Source organism: Rhinolophus sinicus, linkage group LG01, assembly GCF_036562045.2.
Source record: "Rhinolophus sinicus isolate RSC01 linkage group LG01, ASM3656204v1, whole genome shotgun sequence".
Taxonomy (NCBI): Eukaryota; Metazoa; Chordata; class Mammalia; order Chiroptera; family Rhinolophidae; genus Rhinolophus; species Rhinolophus sinicus.
In genome coordinates this window covers 14,232,642-14,253,517 of record NC_133751.1, presented here as the reverse complement: position 1 = coordinate 14,253,517, position 20,876 = coordinate 14,232,642, and positions in this window count along the sequence as shown.

Below are 20,876 nucleotides of genomic sequence, written 5' to 3'. Positions count from 1 at the left end.
TGATTTATTATTCTGTTGTCCCTAAGAATTTTCTCTAACATGACTTGCTACTTCGTGAATTTTGCTTTGGGATGACAAGTCCAAGAAGGAAATCTGACACTGTGCACTATCCTAAGACTAAAAGAGGGAGTTGTATGTTGGTGGTACTTATACTCACCATATAAGCTTTCCCCAGTTCGTTCATTTACTTTCTTTAGATTACTCTGGTTTTGTTTTGAATTATTTTTTTTCGTTGTTGATTCTTTCCCTTGAATTTCTAGCTACCTTCATGAGGGTGGAAAGTCATTGGACATGTACTTTTACCTTATACAAAGTCACCTGGTAAAAAGGCAAGTTGGACTGACATACAGGCCATCAAGACTTGAAAATACATTTTTTTTTTATTCCTGAAAAAGATGCCTCTGGGTCAGCAGTAACCATGGTAGGGAGTGGCCTGGTAATGATGAAGTTGGTTCTTACCCAGTCCCTTAATTAATCTTCATAATTATATATATATACATATATTTAAATTTTCTTCAGCCTTTGAGATATTATGTCAAAGAAGAGTGGCTCCCCTCTGCACAGAAGTTTCTTCCTATATGACAGGTTTTAGTCGTCTATGCTCAGCTTCTTCAATCGATGTGCCGCTCATGATTCACCAACACAATTTTTTTCTAATCCTTTAAAAATGGGTGATGTTCCCTCTTTTTGTCTTCTGTATTTGTTTTACACAAGGCTCTGTGATGAATGTGCTTTCATAGTTAATCATCTTGTTAATCATCATGGATTTTTTAATGCTTTTTGAGAATTACAACCATGAGAATATTGGAGCCAGAATAATGGGATCAAAAATTGGTGAGCCGCAATCCACATGGTTTTAATTCCTTAGAAGATAAAGACTTAATAAATGTCAGTGTTCTATATTAATTTTTTATGTAAAATTGATGTTAGTTTTGAAATATTGAAAATTCAAATAAAAAAGAGAAAGAGAAATGCATATTGTGTATTATTTTGGTTTCTTGAAATATATTTTAAAACTGTAAAAGGAATATCCAGAAGAAAAATATTTTAATTTCAGCAGAGTGTCTCCTTAGGACTTTGGGAACCCTGTAATTTCTTTTGGAATTCAAAAAGCTCTTACATACCAACATTTTGATGACTTTAAGTGTAAATGTAAATAAATGAAAATCATAAGGATTAAGTTTTCTTTGACACACATGTAAAAATTTTGAGAGTAAACAAGTTTAGAACATTAGCTCTGGACTCAACAAAACAGGAACTATAGTCAAAGTATTCCAATGTGAGTTCTTGAAACTCCTAAAATTCACAAGAAAAAAGTTTCCCAATAAAAAGGGCAAAAATTAATATTATCATAATAATATTAAATCTGTACAACTTAGTTATTTGCTTGGGAATAGAGCATTTTACACATTGAATCACATTAAATCAACTTTATACACTAGTATAAATAATGATATACATTTTACCTCTAAAAATTTTTGAACTCCCATCTAAAATCGTATAATAGGTTTATAGCAATGTTACTAAATATTTTTATACACACACACACACACACACACACACATGCACACACAAAGGGAAGGTCAGTGTTTTGTTTAAAAATCTTCCTGTTGAAGTCAGAATTATTCCTTGGCAAGGTACTACCATGTGTATAGATGTTTATAACAAGTCTATATTTCTGATAGGGCAGTCACACATACTATGACATGTATTTTACAGATCCAGAGCTTGCTGGGACAATTTCAGCACTTCAACTGTTCAGAATTTGAAAAGGCATGAAAGATTTAATATCAAGTATGAACCTGTTTGTGATGAAATAAGTGGACTTAATTTAAATCCAAAAGTGCATTTCATTTATTTTATGTCCTTATACAAAACGGAAGAGGCAGATGGATACTCTCACATAAGGACAGTTTCACGCAGAATGGTTTTAACTGGAAGATCAATGATCATAAATAAAATTCAATTTAAAAACCAAATGGAACTAAATGTCCTGCCAGAAGCAGCAAAACTATATCTCAGAGTTATAAACTATAATATCTTTAGGAAAAATCCAGGGAAATAATCATCTTAATTCTCTCAGCAGATGATATCTATATCTTAGCATAGGATTTTTTATGTGCTGTTGTTTTTGTTCTGTTGTCCTTGTTTTATGAAGGTAGCATCGCAGAAAGAAATTAGAAAATGGATGCTTAGGACCAAAAGCATTGCAAGTCCACATCACTTCAAGATAGGAAAATGGATTCAGGATATTCTTCAAAATGAAAAATCTATTCTTGTAATGATTGCTAACCTTTCAAAATGAGGGATATTACTCTGCTTTGTAAAGACCAATCATAGACTTTAGATTGAACACGTGACATAGAGCAGTGATGACTAAACGCTGCTCACATTAGAATCACTTGAGAAACTTAAAAGATACAGATCTCTGAGGACCAGTGCAGACATTCTGTGTTGCTACACAGGAAGCTTTATTTATGGAACCAAGTTTGGAAACTACTGCCTTAGAAGACAGAAAGGAAGAACTTCTCCCCCATCGCTTCATTTAGGCTCTTCTATGATAACTGGGATGGCTGAGACATGAGCAGCAGCAAGAAACATCAAGTTATGATAAGCAGGGGTGCATGTCTGTCCAGCCTTGTCCTGTCCTGCCTCAATTAACTTGATGCCTCTCCAGTCACTATGCTCATGAAAGACAATGCTTGAGTGTAGGAACTGTGCCTAAAGAAAAAAGGGAAAGGAGTAATATACACGTAGAATTCATTACATGCTAGGTAGTTATTACTTTACATACACCATATAATAAAAACCTCTCACCACTCCCACTAATAGTGGATTACCTTTATTACTCATGTTGTTACTAATGATGATATCAATTGAGAGAAGAACGAGATAGTCAAACTTGGTCACACAGCATGAAACAGCAGAGCTGGCGTACAAATTCAGCTCCAGTTCTTTGGAAAGAACATATGAGATAGAATCCTCTTGGTGTCTTTTATCCTTTATTTTCCACAATATGAATACACTGGTAAAATATAATGAATCTCATTTCTCAAATATAGTGGAGGGAGACATGTATGTCTCTTCTGATAAACAGAAATCTGAAATCATGGCCACTAGTTTGAGGGATTGTTGTAACACCACAGACTACCTAATTTCCATCTGATGTTCAGCTTTGAGGAAGTGTATGATCAATACATCTGATTCCCTTATGAAATTATATCAGATAAATAAGTAAAATGCTAGGCCTAGATTTGTAGTGTTCTAAATGTATTATTACCTTATAGTTTATTTCAAGAATGCAAAATCCTTCATGTATGGAAGCAAATCCATAAATTAAATAGGTTTTTAAAGGAAATTGATGATCACAAAGTAGTTAAATCTATGACTCTAGTTGCTGCCTTCATTTTCTTCTTTTCTAAATGTGGGTTTTTTAGTAAATGTTTTATGAAAATTTTTCAGAATTAGAAGCCAATCACTACAAGTCAAGTTACAACCAGGTGAAGAGCAAGATGGTTCCACACCTCTGTACTCAGCCATTGGTGACTGGCGTCAGCAGTAACTGCAATCAAGGCACTTTACATGAAAGTGTTTCTGCCCATATTGGCTCTCCGCTTTTGTCATTCACTCATTCATTCATTCATTCATTCATTTGTTCATTCAAAAATATCTATTTGTACCCACCTTGTGCTGAAAATTTAAAATTGATCACGTGGTTCCTGAGTTATTTGGAATAAGATTTGAGATCAACTGTATAGCCTATAGACTAGGCATTTGACAAATTCCTTTTAAAAAAAGGTCTCGTTTACTGTAGGCTCTCTCTCATCTATGGCAGTGCGTGGCATGCAATTATGGCTCTTTTAACACTTGACTGAATAGGCAACTGCATTGCAGGGACTCTTCTTAGAATGGTGTTTTTTCTTTCCTATTCATTCTATACATTTCTGTACCTTCCACTGTCTTCACCAATTCCCAAATAAATGGTATGTTACTTTCCCTTTTTGAATGAGTCAATTTAATGAGGTATCACTTTGAAAAATATCCTTGAAGGCAGATTAGGATAGTCTTTATTTTGCAATGTGGATGTCACACAAAAAAAAAAAAAAAAGGAAAAGAAAGGAAGAAAGAAAGAATAGATTCTGAGAAGTACTGGGTCTCTTCAGATCACCCTGAGGAGCAGATATTGCAAAATACGTGAACATTTTGTTCTCCCACTGGGAAGATGAGCCATCATAAGATGCAGATGTGTTCTTAGTTGTTGCTTTGGTTTTTGACATGTGCACAGAATACACATGTACCAAATAAAATATACATAAATGTACTCTTTACAGTAAAGGCACCTGGCTTTGTGGGAAGTTAGAAAGACAAGTGATGCCTCAGAAAATGCTTAAAAGAAACTAACTCAGCATTAAATTCAATACTGAAGTCCCTTGATCTTGACCTCTAAATTAAGTTACCATGTCAGTAAGCATGCAAGTAATAATCGTATGTCTAAGCATTCCCAAAACCCGTTGTCCTGGAAAGAACCAGTCCTATGGCCTTCAAGTATCTGCATAAGCAATTCTGCTTCCCAGAAGAGAGCAAAAAGGGAAAGAAGCTAACATCTACTGAGCACTTAGTATATTTCAGGCTCTATGCAAGGTGCTTTATTTAGGCCAGTTGCTCTCGTCTCTACATGAAGCTACACATGGTAAGGAGAAACAAGTAATAGTATAGATTTCAGCAAACAGTGTTTTATTCTTTGCTATTATCTGCCCCAGGCATTTCTAACCTACCAGTGAAGGATAACATGTATAAATAAAACAAAACAGTAACAAACATTTTTTTTTTTGTTTCTTGAACTTGCTACTGGAAGGTTTATCATTAAAACCTTAAAGCCATTGAGAAGCCCTCTCTCTGATGAAAAGGGTAAGTTTCCTGGGAGGGCCAAACTGCCATCTCCTATGCTTCTGCTGAATGAATCAGGAAAAACACTTGTATTGTCAGATGTGTTTGTTGTTGTTTTTTTTTTTTTTTTTTTGGTTGGATCAAAAGAGAACTGTCTTACATTCTCTCAATATAATTTTTGAGAATTAGAGGACACAAATGTGATGATGTATACACATACTGGTTCAAGTACATTGTAACTGGCACTGATCTTATGTACCTTATGTAATTATGTTCTATTAGAATGTAATTGCTAACCTTGGAGAAGGGATTCCAGTACTCCAAGGTGAAATCTTCTCATCTGCAATACAGGCCTTTCTGTAACATATGCTTTTCAAGCTTGTTGAAGTATTAACTGCATGATACATTTCAACTGTTTAGCACATTGTACATACTACTAATGTAAATATATTATTTTTCCCAACTTGGATAATATATTCCTAAATGGTGGGAATCTGGGAAAGAGGTTTAAGGTGGTCACAGCATCCCAATGATTTTTTAATTTATTTTATTTTATTCTGTCTAATCAAGCTTCCATTCTGTACTTGCTGAGAGATGTCTGAGTTGCCTGGAGTGCACAGTTTAGGCCTGAGGTATACTCCTCATCATGAACACAATCTCATCCATAGGCAACCATACAACATCTTTGAAAATATAAGCTACATAACTTAAGGCTTGGAGGGATACTTATATAGGTCTTAATATCCAGCATTTGTTTTCTTCACAGATTACTATGAGATAAAAAAGAGAGAAACAGTAAAATCTTATGTTATTGCATACAATATTTTTCTTGATAATTAATTTACTATCATCACTACCTAGAAAGATTACAGATCCACACCATATGAATATTTTTCCTGCTTAAAATAGAAACAGCATATGGTTTATTTCTTTTAATGAGATTGATTTATTCTAAATGTAAACAACAGTAGAAAGCACATGTTTTATAGACATCTTAGCAATAATATTAATGAGAACTCTTTTGCTGGTACAAATAAATAGTTTTATTATAGAAAATCCTCATGTGTAAAATTATTTCAAATTTAATTGTGATTTTGCCTTAATTTTGGACATGGAATAAATCCAAGAAGATTTAATGCTTGTTCTTTTCTCTGGGTATTGGAATAGCTGTAGTTTTAAAGGTCTAAACTTTCTCCTCTCCCTTTTTCCTCATTCTTACATTTCTAATACATCCAATGATCTATGTCAGTAAGCCCATTATCAGAAACTCATATCTGAGTTGATGCCTCTCGGAAGTCTTGGAATGAAGACATCTGTATAGCCAGCCTATTGGGATAGTTAATTTTATGTGTCAGCTTTGCTGGACACAGATACTTATTCAAACATTATGCTGGCATTTCTGTGAGGGTGTTTTAGATGAGATTAAAATTTAAATCAATGAACTTTGAATAAAACACATTGCTTTCCATTATGTGGGTGTGCCTAAACTAATCAGGTGAAGGCCTGAATAGGACAGAAAGACCAGCCATGTTTGAGCAACAGAGCATTCTAATATATCCTGGAGAATATACCCCAGAACTTAGAAAGTGGTTTTCACTTTTCCAGAATTTTTCTGAAATATAAAGAAATGCCATGTTCTGCCTTTTCCTAATCCCAAACAATCATTTAACTATTATTATCCATTGGTCCAAGCAATATAAACCAACCTCAGTAGAAATTATATTGAAAGTTCCAAGGAAATGAGGTTTTCTTGGGAAACGTCCAAGAAATATATTCTCTGAGCAGAGGTTTAAAATTATATATATATATATATATATATATATATATATATATATATCCAATAAATATTATTTACAGTAAGATCAGTAATGGCAAATTATGTGACATAATAACTTCATACAGAATTCTTATTTGGAAAAGTAATTTTAATTGAAAACAATTTACCTGAATTGTGGAATTAGGCATGCTCTTACATAAAGCGTTTATACTTACTCTACTTAATAGTGATTATTATCATAGCTTTTTTTGCCTGAGGCCCTATGAAGACAGAAATGCTATGAGAATTAAAAGAGTTACCAACATAAAGCCTTTAAAAACGTATATGGATATAACTAATGAACGTATGAAAATATATTTTAAGGCTTACAAAATAGTTCCACAATGAAATATTTCTTTTTTAAATACTGCCAAAATAACAGAATAAAAAAGTTAGAAACAGTTCATTACATAGATATTTCATATGCATAATAAAAATAAAATGTTTTAAAATAAAAGCATATTTGATATCACATATATATACATAAATTAAGTGACGATAAATTTAAGAAAAGTCCATGTTCTTTAAATAGATATCAATTATTGTCACTCTTTCCCAAATTTATCTGGAGAAAATGCACATGAAGCATAAAAATCTATTCTCTCTATTACAGGGGAAGCAAGCAAGAAATAAATTTTGTTCTTGTGAAAGACTTAATAAGGGGAAAAAGAGAGGATGGAAAGCCCTAACCTGACCTTCAAACAAAAAAGTCCTTTGAAAATAATGAAGTAAGTGATTTCCTTCCCTCTCTTGGCAATGCCATTTCAATTTCTAAGAATTTCCTGTTCACTCCTTGACCTTTCAAATGAGGTCATCACCAAAGGAAATGTCTTATTTCAGGAGTAACTTTCGACTTTAGAGATCTTAGAGAGTTTTATAGTGTAGACCTTGTTAGATCCTGTCCTTAAGAAGAGGAAGAGTAAGCAAGAGCTATTTGCTAATGAAATCACTTGCCAATGAGTTTCAAAGCATTTGGATGTTTCATGAATGTGCTGTATAGAACTGGACTCTATATAATTCTAACATTTCAAAGTATTTCCTAACTGCTTATTTCTTGAAATAATACTTTAGTGATTGGGGATTGTCACATACTGATAAGGTTATATATGTTTTAGAAACTTAAGGTTATAAAAGCAAAATAAAACTTGAACTAAAAAAGAAACTGCCAAAAATATGTCAGTGGATTCACTATGTGGATTCATAAAATTCAGATAAGACACCAATTTTCTATAAATCTATTTATGTGGGTGAAATATTTTATTCGAAGCTGTCAGAAAAAAAAATATATCTTTAGATAATTTATAGTAATCATATAAAAATAGCTACAATGTTAAAGTTTCCATTAAGTTGTTTTACATTTTTAATGATTTGCATCTGATTTATGGTGTCCAATGCCTAATTATGACAAGAACTTAGTTGCCTCATAAAACATAGCAAATCAGCTAAGTATATAAATAAATAATGAGACAAAGGATACTCCTGTCATGAAAATATTAGTTGCCAAGGGTTTAAATAAAAAAATGAGTTGAGGAAATAATTGTTTTTTAATTGCATGAGCTTTGTTTTTCCTGATAAATCAGATCTATCATAAACATTATTGTTACATGATTGGTTAATATTTAAAAATAACAAATATTGAATATGCTCATAAAATATTTTGGAGCCATCTTAGGTCAAGTTCTCTCAGAAGACCGTGAGCTGAGCTTTCCAGAGTAGGTGATTTAATAAGGAATTTCCCCCAGAAAAAAATCAGTAAGGAAGTGTGAAAAACAGGTTAGGAAAAAGGAAGAAGTCAAGCAAGGCTCTGATTTCAGGTGAAATACAGATTCAGCCTTATCCTACAAAAAGCTCTGGAGAGTAAATTGAAGTTTGTTCCATCTGGAGTCAGGAGAGCTGAAATGTTGTATCTCACTAATCATTTATTACCTATGGGCCACCTCTTTGAACCTGAGCTGTCCATATAGATAACTCAGCTCTGATAAGATAAGCACATTACTCTGAAGCTTGCCATTGCCACTCTTTAGAAGCAAAGCACATAGAACTTAAGAAATGGATTCACTGTTCCCAGAAAGGAGATCTAGGGACTTTTGGATGAGACACCAACATTTTCTATTCTAGGAAGCATGTTAAATTTTAACCTGCAGTGCTAACAATTTCTAATAATATTATTACAGACTGCCAGCTATTCACCCCAAATCCACTCACTACCACCACAATTTCTAGTTCTCTTATACCTTGCTGACAAAATATGATATAATTAAAAAGATTTCCCTTACACTATTCAATTCCAAACCCCACTGATTGAATCAGGATTGTTTGAGTCAACCTTATAAATCAAATTTTCCTTGACAGTGATTCGTTTAGACATGGGCAAGGCACCTAATCCTGTCTAATGAGATTTCAGGGAAAAGATGTTCAGATGTTACACCCTAATGAAAAAAGCTGCACAGAAGAAAATGTTCATCATCCCTAAATGTCCCTACAGCTATATGAAATGCCTGGAGATGCTAAGACCATCTTGTCATCTTGAGTGGCAACAAAAAGTACAGGCTGTGGGTGACAAAAAAAAAAAAAAAAAAGATGGAAAGCCACTAAAGTTTGGATGGGATTTTCTGAGCCACTGTAACTTCTTCATATCTAGATTTCTAAATATGTAAGGTAATAAAATTAAAGAATTGTCATCTGAGACTTCCATTGAGACAAACATATCTTAATTAATGTAATAATAGCTATCAATCTATTTGCTTTGAGAGATAGATAGCATAGAAAGCTAACAATGGACCAGATATATTTCTAAGTACTTTATATATATTAATTCATTTAGCAATGTAACTACTGATGGGAGAAAACACACCCCACAGTTGCTAATAAATATCATGATTGTCAAATATATGTTCAATGTCCTTGAATCTTGTTGAAAAAGTTCAAAGCACATTGTGTTGTTCTCTGAAATTACTGTATGTTCCCATCACTAATACCTCCAAAACTACAGTGAAGAAACAACACACTTTGTTCTTGTTTTTTATTTATGAAATGTAAATAACCATCTTAGTAAAATCATGAAAAAGTATTTCTTCAGGATTTGCTTCCAAAAATGTTTTGTAATTTATAAGAATACAAAATGAACTCCTGCAAACATCGATATGCCATTTTTCATTCCATGTGTTTTTCCAGGTAATCTTAATTGAACACCACCCAGAAGGTTTTCTAAGCCATACCAAGTATAATCAGTATGTTTGTGAAAGCAAAGCACAGAAAAACAAAATATGTATGTGTATAGATACATACATATGTATCTATATGTATGTATATATGTGTGTATATATATACACACATACATATATATGTATCTATATGTATGTATATATGTATATAGATATATATATATGTTTTAAATATATATATAAACAAATATATACCAGAGGTGCCAAAAAAATGTACACATTTTAAGAGATGATATCTATGTATTACTTTTTGAAGTTGAATTGAATTACAGTAGCAATGTGTAGTATGACTTTCGCTCAAAAGATGGCGTTAACCAAATGAATGCTAGCATCATTCATTGTATTACAATTTTAATACAAGTTTTTTCTTTCTTAAAATGTGTATAAATTTTTTGTCACCTTCTGTATATATGTTTCTCTTTTTTTCATTATAGTCGCTATTGCATAACATAGATTGAGTCATCTGCTATATATTTCCTTTAAGAATAGCATCCTCTTCAAAATAGGATTGGGGAGAGTTAGGCTCTGTTCAGCTCAACTGAGTAAAGAGAAATTTTTGATGAGTCATTGTCGCTAGATTCCAATGAATAAACTATTCAACATAAAATATTTGCCTGCTAGCATACTTCCATATTTGTCTTTATTAATATCCTAGAGTTATTAATAATAGATTACAGTTGAAATACGAGAAGTTCTGGAAAAAACTTCATGTGTAACCACCCAACCACCTCTCTGTGCCTCTTATATGCTACCTGATCCTGGTAATAAAGAAGAGCAAACAGAGCGTGCATAATTTCATCAGAGATAGAGGAAGTGTAGAAGCACATGGTTAGTTCTATGAAATCCAAGGGTTTTATATTCTAATCTCCTTTAGTCATATAAGCTTGACAAAATGAGTTAATCCTTCTGAGATTTAAAGCCAGTATCTGTACATTTTGAATGTTAACTGATAATATTTATCTCCCTGATGTGATAAAGAGTTTAAAGGATGGCTATAAGTGAATATGATTTCCTGACTCTCATGTGGTACATACACTCAGTAAATACTTACTCTCTCCTTTTTTTTTTTTTTTTTGCCTTTGTGATTCAGATTCAGAATCCACATTAGGTGAGACAATGTTGTTCTCTAAAGCAGACTACTCTGCTTAAAGTTATGAACTTCAGCCTCATACAGTAGCTAAAATTTTAATTTCTGCTGATAAGTAAAAAAAAAAAACATGTTTTTTATTGCACGAGTGTATCTGAATTTTTTAATAGAAATTTTTAAACATCAATATCAATCCAAGATATTCAAGGGCTGAGTACAAATATTCCAGGAACAGGAGTTTTCCCAAAATAATAAGAGATAGCCTTCCATGCAGACTACTACCGTGTTCCCCTAATGATCCAGCTAGGTCTTATTTTGGGGGAAACACGGTATGCAGACAATAGCATGAAAGGGGACAAAGAGTGACAGGACTGTTAAGAATTCTGGTATAACTGAGACATAAATGAATAGGATATGAGGCAAGGCAAGCAAAGATTAGGCTTTTAGAGTAAGGGCCAAATCTTGAAATATCTTGTATAAAATAAAATAAAAATAATAATGGTTAACATATATCAATTTCTGTACTTCTCAAATAATACAACCAGGGTGCCCTTTTCTAGAGTATCAATTTTAGTCTAGGATTTGAGAGAAAGAGTATGAAAGTAGGAAATACATAACATGCATATGAAAATAAACAGACACATTGAGGAGTAGAATGCAAAACTAACTAGAAAAATAAAGATGAGACTTCAGATACTTGTGTCAGGCTGTTAAAAGTTTTACTTCCTAGTCTCTGGGCGTTACCAACTATTCTTTAATTTTTCATTGTGATGGAAAAACTTGAAGAAACATTTGTCTATGCCAACCTTACTTTCTGATCTAATTACCACAAAATTACAGAAGTTAAGGAAATCATCATCCAAATGTGACAAGTGAAGAATCTAAAGCTTACATGGTGAAAACATTTTTTCCAGATTATTTAGTGTGCAATTTACAAAGTGGGGACTCTACAAAATTAGAATTAAACTTTGTTTTCCCCAAATGCTGTACTATCTTAAGTAAATAAGTTTTTAGACAAAAGTAACAACTCATTTGAGCATTTAAAATAGTGAAGGGCTACAATTACACACATACACACACACAAAAACAAACAAACAAAAAAAAACACCACAACACAGTGAAGGGAGGAGGAGCCATTCGAGCGTTTGAAATCATCCTGGTTAGAAATAACAAGGGTCTGGACTAGTGTAAAATTATATTCCTTTATTATGAGAGGCTATATTAATCTTTGAACTATTACTTTCTTTAATAATGAAGTGACTACCTCAGTCATTATTAAGGACTTATGAAGTGTACGTAAATAAGTCACATGGTTACTTTTCAAGATAACTCATGATCAATGAAAAGATGCAGGGAGACAAATAAGCCAACATTTTTAGCTTTCATATATTTTTAAATGTACGGACCATTCAATGTATTTTGATATAACCGGTGATGAAAGTAATGCCATCACGCATTAGTGGAGACTTTTAACTAGAATCATGTGCTCTGTAAGGCTGTTGGACAGAGTTTAAAGGATCAGAATGTTGGAGGATATAAAAAAAAAAAAAAAATAGCAAGTGCTCAGCTGCTTTTGTAAGAGATTTTAAATTAAAACAGCAAACTCTTGAAAGCATCACACAATGGGTAGAATGAACATGAAAGCTAATTAACCTCAACTATTTTTTAGTTGTACAGCCTTGTAATAATCTTCCATAGAGTTCATGACCACAGGGTTACTAGACCTTGAGAAGTATTTGGAAAAGAGGTCAAGGTGGGAGCCAAAGCAGCCATGTGAAACTCAACTGGCCTGCTGGGGCATGTCTGAGCCAGATGTCTGGCCACTTCTGAGCCAGGATTTAGAAATAGGTATAAAATAAGATGCTGTGTACACACATCTGTGTCAAAAATATGTCTCTGAGTATATGCATATATATGAGTGTAAGAATATAAAATCATTTGTATTAATCATAATACCAGATAGTTTGACAGCACATTTCAAAAGCCTTAAAATATTCACATCATTTCACCAAGTATTTCTCTTCCTACCAATTTATATTAAAGTCATTATCAGAAAGAAATATGATATTCATTAATGTACTGTTTGTTGGAGTATTATTTATTTTTATTTATTTATTTTTACTGTAACTTTTTTTTTTAATTAAAGTTTATTAGTGTGACAATTGTTAGTAAAGTTATAGAGGTTTCAGGTGTACAATTCTGTAATGTATCACCTATATATCACATTGTGTGTTCACCACCCAGAGTCAGTTTTCCTTCCATCACCATATATTTGATCCCTTTTATCTTCATTGACCACCTCGCTCTACCCAACTCTCTGGTAACCACTAAACTATTGTCTGTGTCTATGAGATTTTGTTTCTTCGTTTGTCTATTTGTTTGTTGTTTTCAGTTTTATACACCACATGGCAGTATTATTTATAATAGCAAATTTTTCCATTAATTTTATTTTAATTGAGGTATAAATAGCATATAACATTATATTAGTTTCAGGTTTATAACATAATGATTTAATACTTGCATATATTGCAAAACAAGTACCATTATAAGTCTAGTTAACATCTGTCACCATATAGAGTTAGACATTTGTTCTTGTGATGAGAACTTTTAAAATCTACAATACAGTATTATTACCTACAGTCACCATGCTGTCCATTACATTTCCATGACTTATTTATTTTATAACTAACTGAAAGTTTGTACCTTTTGACCCTCTTCACCCATTTTGCTCCCCCGGCCCCACATCTCCTGCCTCTGGCAACCCCTAATCTGTTCTCTGTATCTATAAGTTCTTTTTTTTGGTCAATAATATTGATTTTCAATACTAGAGAAATGATAAAATAGATTATAAAGTTGTCATAAAATAGAATGTGTGTAGAGATGAAAACTCATACATTAAAAGAGTATTTAATGATACAGGTGAAGAATAAAAACAGCATTTACAAATAATTGCATGTACCAATTGATAATTTATAAGTATATTCATATAATTTATATGACTATTATACATATTAATAGAAAGTCTAGTAAGAAATACACCAAAAATATATAGGTTATATTATTTAAGTGGTGGAGTTACATGTACTTTCTTTGTTCATGCTATCAGAATTTTGCCATTTCTTATATAATGAAAGCCTTTTTGTAGTACTGTTTCTAAATGCCAACATTTGGGAAAATCAAAGTCATGTTAGAAATTAGTTCAAAGAAGGATTATAAACATAGAAAATACATTTTTAATGCAGCCCAAAACTAAGCTCTTAAAATTCATTAACTGAAAAAAGTCAGCCAAGCTCATTCCATGTCTTTAAGCTGCAAAGTATGTAAGTCTGTCTCCTTTCCTACTGTGCTTTTATTAAAATATTCTATTTGATGTTCTTATGTAATATATGAATTTTATTTTAATAAATTTATGTATCCATCAACACATTTTCATACATTGGCACATGATATTTTTAACTCTAAAGCTGAAATGAACAGAGACTGACACCTGTCCAGCCAGGTTATTTGAGTCCCACACGGCGGCTCCGACCTCCCATTCTTAAGAATCATGGGAATGATCTCCTTCGGCCGTGTATGATTGCGCACAGTTTACTATAACCTCACCGACACCAGAAGTTAGTACTAGTTTTTAAATTATAAAATAGACTTATTGAAGTCATTTTGAAAAATACAAATGCTTTTTTAAAAGATAAGTATTTTACCATCAAGAGAGAAATCCTGTTCGTATTTTATGGAAGAAAAGCACAATAAGGAAAGAAACACAAGTAGTAACAACTTTGTATTCAAGAGTGTGGCAGAGAAAGTGAAAGGGAAGGAGGGAGAGAGAGGGGGAGAGAGAGAGAGAACTGGAGAGAGAAGAAGGGAGGAAGGAAGAGTGAGATAATAAGCAGAGAGCCCTATGATTATAAGATATACCATGTTGGACAGGTAACAATACATACATTAAAAAATATCTAGTGGAAAACAATATCTAACACACTCTGACCCATTTCTGTCTGATGGTCCTATGAGCCCTTGGAGAGAGTAGGCCAAGGGAAGGGAAAATCCTACTTCATGACTACCTTCCAGTGATTTATGAGCAAAGGCAGTGGCGCAGATGCCAAAGTCAGACTGGTTCTTTCTTTGTTTTCCATGCTCCAAGCAACCCTGTGAGAGCCAGGAATGGTAAGGGAGCAGGAACTTCCTTTGGAAATGGCCATGTTGGTCTTCTTCCTCTTTTAAAAAAATTTGATTGTAGGAAATGGCTTCCTTCAACTTATCCTTACATAAGATATATTTTAAAATATACAAAATTTTGATTTCAACTTATTGATGCAAATATATATAAAAACATAAACCTTTTTATTCATGTAGTTTATGGTGTAGTAACATTAAAATGATGGTTAATATTTTATTGTATTGAACTGAGTTTCAATCAGGACTGAAAATTGATGGGGTCAACAAGACCTTATACTCTTAGGGAAAATAATTATAGATGTAGAATTTATAAGTAAAGCAATACGTTTATTGATTATCTTAAAAGAATTATATATATATATATACAATTTACAAATACATTTATACATATATCAATACCTATTAATGATATTTACATCATGGTTATCATATGAAGTAAAAGTCAAAGTGTTGTTTCAATTAGAATATGAGATGAAAATTTAATTAACTATTAATGGATGTTGAAATTTGAACCCATTTAAACTAAAATTTCACTAAGGCTTGTTCCAAAATTATATGCTGGTCAAGGAAACAAAATTGCCATTTTGACATAGTTTCTTGAGCATTTGAATTTGACTCTTAAAAGTAATGTTTTAAGAGATTAAGTACACACATACACACAAAAGTACCAATTGGAATGTAAGTGACTTCATGATTTTGAGGGGAAAAAAATAACATGCCAAACTTTTCTTGTATTTTTTTAAACCTAAAAAGTTTAAACTTTCTATTCATCCATTTAGTTGGAAATATATTGTTTCAGTACTAATATAAAAATTATAATTGTCAAATATTGATGTAGTGTATACAAGATTGCTATTTTTTATTTACTTAAAATGAATTTTAAAATAATGTCCTTTGATAAAGCATCATGCCAATTTAGTAATTGAAGAAAAATATATTTTACATTATTCAGAAGTTTTACAGTGGTTGATATAAAACCAGAGGCAAAATATTACAGTTTGGCTTACTTACGCTTCATCATCATCATAAATATTGTAGGTCTCCTAGATACTACCAGCTATGCCTCACCCAAGCTAGCAAATACCATAATGTGGAGTAGGCAAATTAATGGCTTAAATCAGACAGTTCTGAATGTTGCACTGACTAGATAATATGAATCTTCACGAAGTAAATTAAGATAATAACATTTATATTAAATTTTGATCTCTAAAGAAACAACTGGTTATATCAATTTATCTTTTGAGTTTTTTAAAGACTTATTGCTGAATATTTTCTACAGATTTGTGCTGCTTAAAGAGAACATTAAGACGTCGCTTAGACTCACTGTGTTTCAAATTACTGCTTCAGTAGCATTCCTAAATATAGCATTTTCTGTAGATCAGTTGTCTTCACACTGGGAAGCAGTGTTCTACCCCATTCTCTAAGGGGCCACACGGACATGGGTGATGTTAAAAGGATCAATATCCAGAATGTAACTTTCACATCATTTCTTTCCAAATGCACCTGTTCTGTAGGTACATGTCCTTTTTTCCAACTGCCCTTTTACAGTGCTTCTTCTATTGTTTATGAAAGACATTCCTCCTTCCCAATTCTACTTCTAACTTCTGTCCTGAAGTGTACAAACTCTGGGTTGGCCAACCAAGGGGACAATATGCAAGATTGGTTGAGATGTTGAGAAAGTAAATGGCTCAGGTGATCAAGGAGCATTTTTTTGCCCCTCAAGCTCAAGTAGCTTCCAAATCATTGTGGGGGGGAAAATTAAAATTAAAAGAATATAGAGCTTACAGATAACTTTGTGGATTTTGGTATGCAAATAAATCTTAATAAGATGAAATAATTATATATCATTACTATAATATACTCCTATTCCCAATAGTACATTTATATGAATAATGTTAATCACTTACTTTACAACTATAAAAATTAAAAATAAGAATTGAATATTTTTATATGGATGATGGTAGGATCAAATTCCTATAGCATTTTTGTATTTCATAGAATATAATTTTAAAACTGATGTAGTAATTTTATTTCAAAATGTCCATATTTATAATATGTCAAAAATTATACACCATTTACACCTATTATGATAAAAAAAAATTTAGATGTCAACCTAAAGGGTTTATAAATGAGTTCCTAGTTTTCCACAATTATTTTAAAAACAGTTGTGAAAAAAAAAAGGCCACTGTTTTGAAGCACTTATATCACTGTTGCCATCTGTCTACGTATTGGTGAATCCATAGAAAGAGCTTTTGTATATTGATATTAGTGGCCCCACATCTTAATTGAGTGGTAGAAATACAGTTGTCATTTAATTCTTGAGTTTTGGGTGAACATATTATCATATTTAAGAGCAGAGTTCAGGATGAAGACAATAGAATTTGTCCTCAGAAGATCTAGACATCACAGCATATATAGCAAGCTTTAGGTAGGTTTCTTCACTTCTCTGAGTCTTTGGTCTTCATTTATAAAATGGGATGCAATAGTAGTGCTTACTTTAGAGCAGCTGGATGTTAGCAGAAGCCAGAATATGTAGAACCTAATGGGCCATGTTAAGGATTTAGGTTTAATCCTAAAAGATCTCTCAACATAAATAGTAACAAAACCACATTAGCAGTCTTTTAAGGATCAGTCTATTTGATTCAAGTATAACAAAGAGATGGAGGGAATAGAAATGTTAGTGGGGAGACCAATTAAAGGTTGTCACATCAGTACAGGTGAGAGAGTTTTTAATTACTTTCACTAAGATGGTGTCAATAGAGAGAGATATGAATAGATTCAAGAGGAATTGACAGGTAGAAGTGTCAGAATTTATTGGTGAGTGCAAATGAGAGCAACATGTGTATACCCAGATTTCTGACCTTGATGGTTGGGTGGGTGGTTGTGCTATAAAACAAGAGAGGGGACCCTGGGGGAGAATCAGGAGAACCAGGTTCAACACTGAAGATTATGATTATAGTTTTGGATAGATTGAGTGTAACCAGCCTTTGGAACATGGAAGTCAATCTAAGACAGCAACTGACTGTACCAGTCTGGAACTCAGATAAGAATATACAATATACTGTGATAAAAGTTATGTGAATGTTCTCTCTCTCTCTCTTTTTCTCAAAATATCTTATTGTACTGTACTAACCCTTTTTCTTCTTCTTGTGATGATGTGAGATGACAAAATGCCTCACTGAGTCAAGAACTTTCACCTTTTCATGTACAGGAAGCACTTTACAGCTTCTCTTTGCCATATCCAAATTGCCAGTATCACTATTCCTACTCTTGGGCTTTGGGGCCATTATTAAGTAAATAAGGGTTACTTGAGCACAAACACTGCAATTCTTCAACAGACAGTCTGATAACTGGGGGCTATTTATACAGTGTGGATACACTGGACAAAGGAATGATTCACATCCTGGGTAGACAGAACAAGATGGCACAAGATTTCATCATGCTACTCAGAAGAGCATGCAATTTAAATCTTATGAATTGTTTATTCCAGAATTTTCCATTTAATATTTTTCGACCACAGTTGACTGTGGGCAACTAAAACCATGGAAAGCAAATGGATAAGGGGTGACTACTATATATGCTAATGGGGAAGTCATTTTTCATAGGATCCTCTAATGGTTTCTACTCTCTCTGAGGCAAGAATCAAAGCCAACTGCATTGTAAAGGGTGAAGGACGAGAGCCTGAGGTGCAGAGTCTGAAGAGAGTGAAGTTTGGAAACGGTTATAGTACAGTGTGGGGGAACATATCATCTAGGGTAACAGTGTGCTTAAAATAATTGGCAACCCTCAACCTCCATTCAGAGGAAGGGTATAAACCAAAATATTTTAGAGGAGGTTGGCTTCCATTCCTGGGGAACATAGAGAGCTCACATTAATAAGTAGAAGTAGTGTTGTATTTTTGAGACTCTAGGAAGCCTCGTTGGTTGAGCAGTTAAAACAAAGAAAAATCTCACCATTAGCTAGAGCTTGCTAATAGAAGATATGGATTTATACTTGAATATTTTCAATATAGGTTTATACCTGAATTGCATCACCCCTTCCTCCCAGAAGAATAATATAATAAAATTTGTGTTTGTGAGAAAGTGTGAAGCATGAATTCCTGGAATTAAAAACAAACCAACAAAAATATAATATCATCTGGGAAATTAAAAATATCATAAGCTAAAGTATATGTGTGGGAAGTCATAGCAGTTGAAAGTAAGAGAGAGGTGTCAGCAGTCTGGGTAAAGTAGTTTGTAATCATAGAAGTTGGAGGAAAGATTGGACCCAAGCTTTGGAGTTCTATTCCTGTCTCTTGACTAAATGTTACCTTGAGAGGATAATTGCCCTCCCACATTATGGAAATGTCAGCAACAGTCCAAGCTGCCCAATCTTACTGAGTAAAATCAGAACAGCATAAGGACATTGATGTTGAAAGGACCTGATATAAACCATGCTAGACTGATTGAATTTCCTTCTGTGATTTTTCCCTCAATCTCCTCACTCTTTGTATCTCAAGGATAATAGAAAAAAGTAAAGGAAACTTCCTCATCTATCAGAACAGTCCCAGGAACCTGATTGAAGATTTTGAAATCTGTATGTGGGAAATGCTACCTGGAACACCATCTAGAAAAGATGGTAACGGAATTAGGTAGAGAAGTAAAATGAACTGTGTCTTGGTGTAGAATTAACCCCTGGTTGTTCACAAAACATGAAAGCATTCACACGACTCTACAGGACTAAGAAAAGATTTATTGAAAGTCAAAAAGAGAGAGAGAGTTCTGTTTGGAATTGGCAAAAGGAGTTTTGCCAGGGCAGTCTGATAGAAAGAGCTGCAGAAGATCTTGAAAGTTACTGGCAAAGGGAGTTTTGCCAGGGCAGAGCATGATAGGGACAGCTGCACCTGTGAGAAGAAGTGCTGGGGTTTGATATTTTTCTAAGCAGGTTGTAGGGTGCTTGTCAGCTTGCAGGGGCAGCTGCTGTTACAATTGTTTTCTCCTGGGAACTGTCCTGTTCCCATCCATGATGGGTGTTTGTTAGTTTGTCGGGGCTTGCCGTTGCAATTGGGAACTGTTTTATTCCTACCTATCATGGATGTAAGGTACTTGTCAGCTTGCAGATGCAGTGCTAGCCAGGGGAGTCAGAGCCAGACAGTTAATGTTTAGCTTGTTCCTGTTAGCCCACAGCTCACTCCTGTTAACTCTTTGCCTATTCCATCCTGCCAGCTCTTTACTTGTCTCATCAAACTGCATTGCAGTGCTACAGCAATGTCTGCTAGTCTTACAGGAAATTCTAGAAGGTAGCCTTTCAGAGATATCTCTAATTGAGAACCGGGAGCCAGGCCTTTGAGTACTGCAGTGACCAATCATTAATACCAATTACTGGTGATAGGGGAAGAGGTGGGGAATCTCCCTTAGGATGGCAGCAGTTTCTGAAGAGGGATGCAGGCAGCACTGCTAGTTGCTAGGAGACCAAGTGCTGCAAAACTGAGGAGGAACAATAGCAGCATCCCATAATAACTATTACATTTTCCCCAAGCCCGCCCCTTTCAAAGAAATTCAAGGTACATATTTGACCAGAATAGTTTCCTGGTGATGAGGCAACAAAATAACTGTTTTCAATGGATGAACTTCTATCCTGGGCTACTTATTTCCCAGTGCTCTATCTATCTATCTATCTATCTATCTATCTATCTATCTATCATCTA